Source organism: Temnothorax curvispinosus, unplaced genomic scaffold, assembly GCF_003070985.1.
Source record: "Temnothorax curvispinosus isolate PA1 unplaced genomic scaffold, ASM307098v1 QBEX01000021.1, whole genome shotgun sequence".
Classification (NCBI taxonomy): domain Eukaryota; kingdom Metazoa; phylum Arthropoda; class Insecta; order Hymenoptera; family Formicidae; genus Temnothorax; species Temnothorax curvispinosus.
Window position 1 is genome coordinate 82,341 of NW_020209801.1, and position 7,897 is coordinate 90,237.

Here is a 7,897-nt window from a genome sequence, read left to right on the forward strand (position 1 = left end):
CACACACACACACACACACACACACACACACACACACACACACACACGATTCACTTAATTATATAATATGTGTATTATGAGTAAGTACACAAATTTATTTATATTGCTATTCTAATTTAACATACATACATCGTTAAATATTACGAGATTTTTAAACAGCTAAATTGAAATATGTTCCCAAATTTAAAAGTTTTATTTATATGTATATAACTTAAAAAATAATGTATATAATTTAAGAAAGTTATTATTTTTAATATATTTGATGCTTTGATTTAATAGTTTGTATTAATTTTATTATTATCGACTGCATAAATCACCAAAATATTTCACAACTTTATAAGTATAAAAAAAATTTATTATTCAATAATCAAAATGTCTCAAAATCTTATTATTTAAGATTAAAATTTTGTATTAAAATGATATAAGAATTTTGTAATATGAAATTTTAAGAATTATTTTGGAGAATTAGGCATAAAAATTGAAGCTGAAAATTAAAATTGATATTTTGAAAATGAAAACTATGTTGATCAGTATTACTACAATGATTATTAATATTATTTTAATGAGCATATTAATTTCTTATATTGTTAACAAAAATATTTTTTAATAACGATAATAAACATGATAATTCTATTTAAAAATTGTTTTATTTGATTAAATTAGGAGGTAGTTTAATATATGTACAATAAAAAAAGTCAATAAATAAAAGATACCTACAAGATTTAATGCATTTAGGTTAAACGAAAGTACTCACTAGTAGAGTAATTTTAATTATGAGACAGTTCATCCTAATGTGTCGATTTTGTAGAGAAAATTACTGCTTGTGGAAGGGGTATAATGCTGATGAATGGGGTAACAATGTATTATACGATCCCCTGTCAACCCCTCGCATGTTAACCGCAAACCCTTCCTATTCACCCTTCCTCTGCTAACAATTCGTTAACTGCTATCGAATTGACTTCAACCAGTAGCTTCAGAGTGTACGGTCATTAGAATGTGACGACCTTGTCATTGTCGCTTAAATGACAATTGTCTTTTTGTCACGATGTATTTAGTCGTACTACGCCTGTATATTTAGTTAGCGTAAACTTTTTACAGAATGGTTAAAACGTGGTTGAAACACTTTTTGTTTTATATATAGGAAAGGAATTAATTCTCTTTTCTTTTTGTCTAAAAATTAAAAATGATAATAATATGAAAGGACTATTCCAAAATGACATGAATAGGCAACTCGTTCAATAAGAATAAACGAAAATACAAAAATCGAAAAATCAATATTAGTGATTCTTTACTACTACGATTTTGTATTTTATGTTTATGTGTGATTGACATATCTACAGTTGTTTAAAATACTGCATATAAAGACACAATGTTTCTTGATCTTCTTTTCTCAATTTTATGTATATTTTCGTACATATTTCTCTTGATAAAAGAATAATACCTGCAGCCGTATGATTTACCGACATTACCGTTTTTAAATGGATCTTTTAATTGGCTTTATAGAATTGCAAAAATCTATTACAGAATTAAAGTCCGCACAAAAATCTAGGGTGCCAAACTTAATTTTATATCAAAAACACCAAAAAATTAAAAATATTACTTATTTGGGCACTACATAGACAGCTGTCACCTGACGACAATATTTGCTTAAAACAAAAATTCTGCAGTTTATACATACATAATGTTGATCATCCACCCTTGGGAAAACATGTAGGAATAATAAGTAAGTGTAAGTAGAAGTAAGATTCAATGCGTACAAAAAAAGATTCATCTAAAAATTATTTTAGTAATGCAAATACGGATGCAGGATGACAAGAAGAGCAGCAACAGTAGTTGCCGGATTTTGCGTCAGATGGCGAGCAATCAAACAAAGACAGATGTCATTTCGTTAGACGAAGACAGATATAGAGAAAGCAAAATTAGAAAGGTTGACATTATTGACATCGAGGAAGTTCGCCTGTCACTGCAGGATCCCCTTAAGGAGATGCCAATAGTGGCAGTAATTACCGACATTTTTTTATTAGAAGAAATCTTTGAATTGGCTTTACAGAATTGCAAAACTCTTTTACAAAATTAAAGTACACACAAAAATCTAGAATAAAGCACACGATTTCATATCAGAAACAAAAAAAAATAAAAATTTGAGCATACAGTTGTCATCTGACGACATATTTACTTAAACAAAAACACTGTAGTTTATATATACAAAATAATACCCAGTTTTACTAGGGACAACATGTAGGAATAATATCGTGTAAATAGAACTAATATTCAAAGCCTAGAAAAAAAGATTCTCTCTAATAAAGTTTTATTATTCAGAGGCAGCTTGATAGGATGAGCAGTATTGCGTGTAGCGAGAGATGGCGCAGCAATCGGACAAAAACAGATATAGGCAGGTGACACAGAAAACGAATTAGAACAGAATTAGAAATGTTGACATTATATTGACATTGTCAGAGTTCGGCCTTTGCTATAGGATCCCCTGCTTAAGCAGCTTTTTCCTTATTATCATCAAATGACGGGATAAGTTATATTTATTGCCTTCTAATATCAGTCAAGGTTTGTCAGACGAATCAATACAGTAACACACACACACACACACTGAGAGCCGAAAAACAGTAATAGTCTCTGAATTTTCGTTCATTCTCAACTTTTAATCTCAATACGCAGATGCTCACTTAAAAAAAAAGTATCCCATACAGCATGAAATATTCCATGAATGTTCTATAAATATTCTTTAGAATATTCATGAATTTTCTATGAATGATCTATATAAATGTGCAGAGAACGTGTAATGTCCCGCTTTGAATGTCCTTAAAAATTTCTGTAAATATTCTCGAATAATCTACAAATGTTTTATAAATATTTCCCCATAATCCATAATTTTTTTATATATGCAAAATATATTTATAGAACATTTATAGATTATTTTAGGAACATTAAAAATGGGATATCGCATATTCTGTATACATTTAATATTTACTCGACATAAAAAAAATTATTTATTTCAAAATTTTATTACTATTTTTTAACTAAATTTGTTTCTTAAGATGCAGTCTATGATTATAAATATTTTCTCGTATTTGAAAAACACACTTACCTTGGTGGGATTGGAACTCGGGACCTCTCGATCGTGAGCCATCTGTCTTACGTGGTAGACTACTTCTTAATTTGATGTAAGAGTTATATATAGTCTACATATGTCATAACCAGCGCAAATATATAATTTTTCAAAAATCATCTTAAGAAACAAATTCAGTTGAAAAAAAGTAATAAAATTTGAATTAAATATATGATATAATATTTCTTAATGTCGGGTGAATGTCAGAAACCAGTGCCGGCTTATTATAAAATTTTTTTCTAAAATTATATATTTTTAATTATTTTTTTAAAAAGAAAATTGTAAATCTAATAATAATGATAAAAAATAAGGATTGGCTATTAAGCTTTGGCCCAATATTGGGCGGCACTTGCTTGCCAAGCCTCGGCTACCCAAATTCGGGTAATAGTTGGGCCAGGCTTGGGCATTAAACGTCGGCAAGCCGACACTCGTGCCAGTCTTGGCCCGTTTCTCGAGTATTGTCGTTTCCTACCTGGGGACTCTCTCGCGGTCTCGTTACGCTTCCCCTTCGTTAGCTCGCAAGGGTCTCAGATTTCTAAAAAGTTTTTATTAATGCTTTCCAGAATATTTATATAATGTTCCAAAATATTCTTTAAATATTCCTAGAGTAATTAGAATGTTTTCAATATTTTTCCTAAAATGTTTATAGATTATTTTAAAAATATTCTATTAATATTCTGAATATTTCATGTTCATTGCAATGTTCACAGATTATTATTGAAATATTATTCATAACAATTCTAGAAAAGTTTTTCAGAATATTCATAGCACATGCTATAAATGTTTAAGAATATTAACAAAATGTTCCGTAAATATTCCAAATATTCTATATTTGTCAAAATATTTATAGAACATTCTATGCATTTTTTAAATGTACTATATTTATTAGACATTTGTAGAATATTCTATGCATATTCCGAATGGACAAAATTTCATGGAATATTTATAGAACTTCTACAGAATATTCTGAATGACCCGTGGAATATTAAAATATTTATAGATTGTTTATAGCACATTTCTTGCATATTCCATGCAGTATGGGTAATGTCTATTGAAAAACACAGTAATATCTAAAAATTAAGATCGTAAGTAATACTGTTTGAAAGAAATAATAGAAAAGAAATAATTACTGAGAAGTTCCATTATTCAATTATGTGCGATTCTGTAACCATTACTGTTGGCTCTCCATATTCGTTCTATCGCGCGAGTTCAGAGCAGTTCAGAGAGATATATGAGATTCCATAATAGTTATTGTAAAATAGATTGACAGCTCAGCGTTAGCGTATTAAGCTGTTATTCTGGAATCTTAGGTTCAAATCCCGTCTTTCCGTCAATGTGTTTGTAAACAATGCGTAATTTTAATTAATGAAATAGAATATATGCGGAACCACGAGTACAAATTAAACTATAAAAATATTAGAAAAAAAATAAAAACTATTTAAAAATAAAAAAAAATTCTTTTTGTTTTTTTTTTTGTTATTAAGATATTGCACCGGAATCATTACTGGTCTTTATCGTAATGATTACTGTGAAATCCGTACTGGTTACTGGGAAAATGTTTACTGTAGTAGTGCGTAATGGTTACTGTAAGAAAAGGTTAAAAGTTGAGAGTGAGCAAAAATACAGTGATTATTACTATTACTATTACGTTACGGAAAACTTTATATTTTCGGACGATACACATGTTGAAAATGTTGAACGCTTAGACGACGCACGTTAGCTCGGAATTCCGAAGGAACGGTTGGGTCAATGTAAATGTTTAGGTTATCTTATCCCAGTCAGAAATGATTAGTTGATTCGACGTTAAATCAATGTCGAAAACCGAATGTCGAATCAACGTCGTAATTCTGGTCGATTCGACGTCGAAAGCGTATAAAATATCACCGACTATTCAACTTATCGTTTCAACGTCGTTTCAACGTCGAAGGTTGAAATTCGATTGAAATATAGTATATTATATATTTTATATCCCTTACAAAAAAGTATTACTGACTAAATACTTAAAATCTCTGTGATTTAATACTGTCAATATTTATTTGGGAAATACTGGGAAAATACTGGTAGTGATAAATATTATAGGTAGTGATTAATACTACACAGAACTACTGGTGCTTAGTATTGAATTACTCACCAATATTTCGATTTCCGATATTTACCCGGCATAAAAAAAAAATTATTTTTTTTTTCGAAATTTTATTACTATTTTATAACTAAATTTGTTTCTTAAGATGCAGTTTATAATTATAAATATTTTCTCGTATTTAAAAAACACTTACCTTGGTGGGATCGAACTCGGGACCTCTGGATCGTGAGCCAACTGCCTTACGTGGTAGACTACTTCTTAATTTGATGTAAGTGTTATATATAGTCTACATGTGTCATAACCAGCGCAAATATATAATTTTTCAAAAATCATCTTAAGAAACAAATTCAGTTTAAAAAGAGTAATAAAATTTTGAATTGAATATTAAAATGATATCCTCAGTACTATTTCAAAACTTGTACACTTTTATCACGACGAATTAGTACAGACCTTCATATAAAATGTATTTGTGCCTTACTTTTATCTCTTTTTCTTAATATCAGGAATTACCCATTATAATGTTTCTATACAAATTGTAGTACTGGTCAGTGATTAATTTCACATGGAATATTCAGTTCAGTACTTGAGTATTAATATTAAAATACTGGCCAGTGATTTATTACACATGGAATCCTTGGTTCAGTACTTCAGTACTAACATTGAAATACTCATCAGTAATTCAACAAGTATTTATTACACAAGTATTTTTCACCTAGTATTAAATGCTTTCTCATTAGAAATTTAATACTAAGTATTCAATACTTGTCCTGTATTAAATACTACTTTCATAAATTACTGGCCAGTAATAAAATACTATGCAATATTTGGATCACAGTGATTCAAGTACTAATAAATACTTAATTTTAGTATTATTAATACACAAAATAAGTATTTATTACTAACCAGCTAGTAATACTTTTTTGTAAGGGTATTTTTTTATATATGCAGTGTTTGTCTGGATAGGTCCTAAATATAAAATTTATATATATTATTTATACATATGTGATTGATCGCGCAATTACGCCATTTTTTAAACGTCCATAAAATTATTTTGTACAATTTACATAAACAATGTCGTAATATTTTTTAGGATTAAAATCTAAATTGATCGAATTTTATAAGTGCGCACTCAAAACAGCGCTATTAATCGCTTTGACGTTGAATCAACCTTGAATCGACACTGGACATGATCGATATTGCAGGAATATCGACTTTCTTATCGACTCAACCAGCTGTCAACCATATCGACGTTGAATTAACCTTGAATCAAGGTTACATTTCTGACTGGGATCGGAGTCCGTTAAAGGGCTGGGGGGCAGATGAGCCCAAAACTACGCTTCTAAAATGTTCTAGAAGCCTCCAGAATACCTCCCCCCTTAAGACGCGTAGGAAAAGGGCGGGAATCTTGCGCGGGAGATTCCGGTCTTTTTCGGGTATAAATAGGGCGGAAAAACGCCGCGGAAAGCAGATAAGTTTTCACTTCGGTCTTGACTAGACATAGTTCTCAGACTCTCTCCTAACTTTTATTCGATTTCCTACGTTTCACTATACGCTAAGTTCGAGCATTCGCGCTCAATTCTGGGACTTAGTCCCTGTACTCTCATACCTTATAAGACCGCGCTTCACGCACAAGTTGTACTGAGATTTTTAGAATAAAGGTAAGATAAGTTTGAAAGGGAACGAGTTTGAAAATCTGGAATCTCATCTCGTATTCTTAATCAATAATCCATCACTTCTAAGATTCGACTCGCAGTTGTCGCTGACAAAAGCGTGGCGATCTGATGTGCTGGGGCGCTGACGAAGAGTGTGGCGAACCGGTACTTTCGCTGCCAAAAGCGTGGCGATTATGGGGTTGGTTTCCAGAAAAGACAATAATCTCGATAAATTCCCGAAAGTGAATTTGACCTCTACGCTGACGATCTGAGCGCTGACGAAGAGTGTGGCGAGGAGAGGGTGTGGCGGGTTGGTTTTAGAGCGCTGCCGAAGAGTGTGGCGAGCTTAAAATTCATTTATGCAACACGTGCATGGAAAGTGCCCCATTACGCACGCTAGGCGTACGTGACAGACCACTTTCCAGGCACTTACCACATAAAATAGGGAGTGTAAGTCGTGTGTAAAGATGAAAATTCCCGGGTGCGGTTACCGCACTCGCCTTCGGCTCGTGCGTAAACTCCGCACCTGGGAATTTTCATCATATCACTTGTTACACAAATAACTATTTCGTGAACGCGGCTGAATGACGAAGAAAGGAGGTAGGCGCGTTCGAATTAAACGAATCAGATTCCAGATCAAACAAGCAGTCATTTTTAATCAAGATCCTCTCCCCTTTCTCCAACAATTGCAACAACTAGAAAACACACCTCCATTTAAACCTATTCCTGTCGATTTTGACGTTGATTATCCTAATTATAATCAAATAGATAAAACTGATCCTCGTTACCAAACGTATAAACCCAGATATCTTTTCGGTCCCGAATAATAATAATAATAATAATATCTTTCACACGACTTGTCCAAATCCCTGGTAAATTGCTTAAATGCCGACTAGATTTGTCAGACTTGAAACACAGCTCCGGTTGGAGTAGTAAAATCCCCCCCCTACACCTAATTAAATCGATTTGATTTAATTTTTGAGGCTATATGCATCTAAATAACTGTAAAGAAATTGTTGCGAAAAATATTACCTCAGCCAG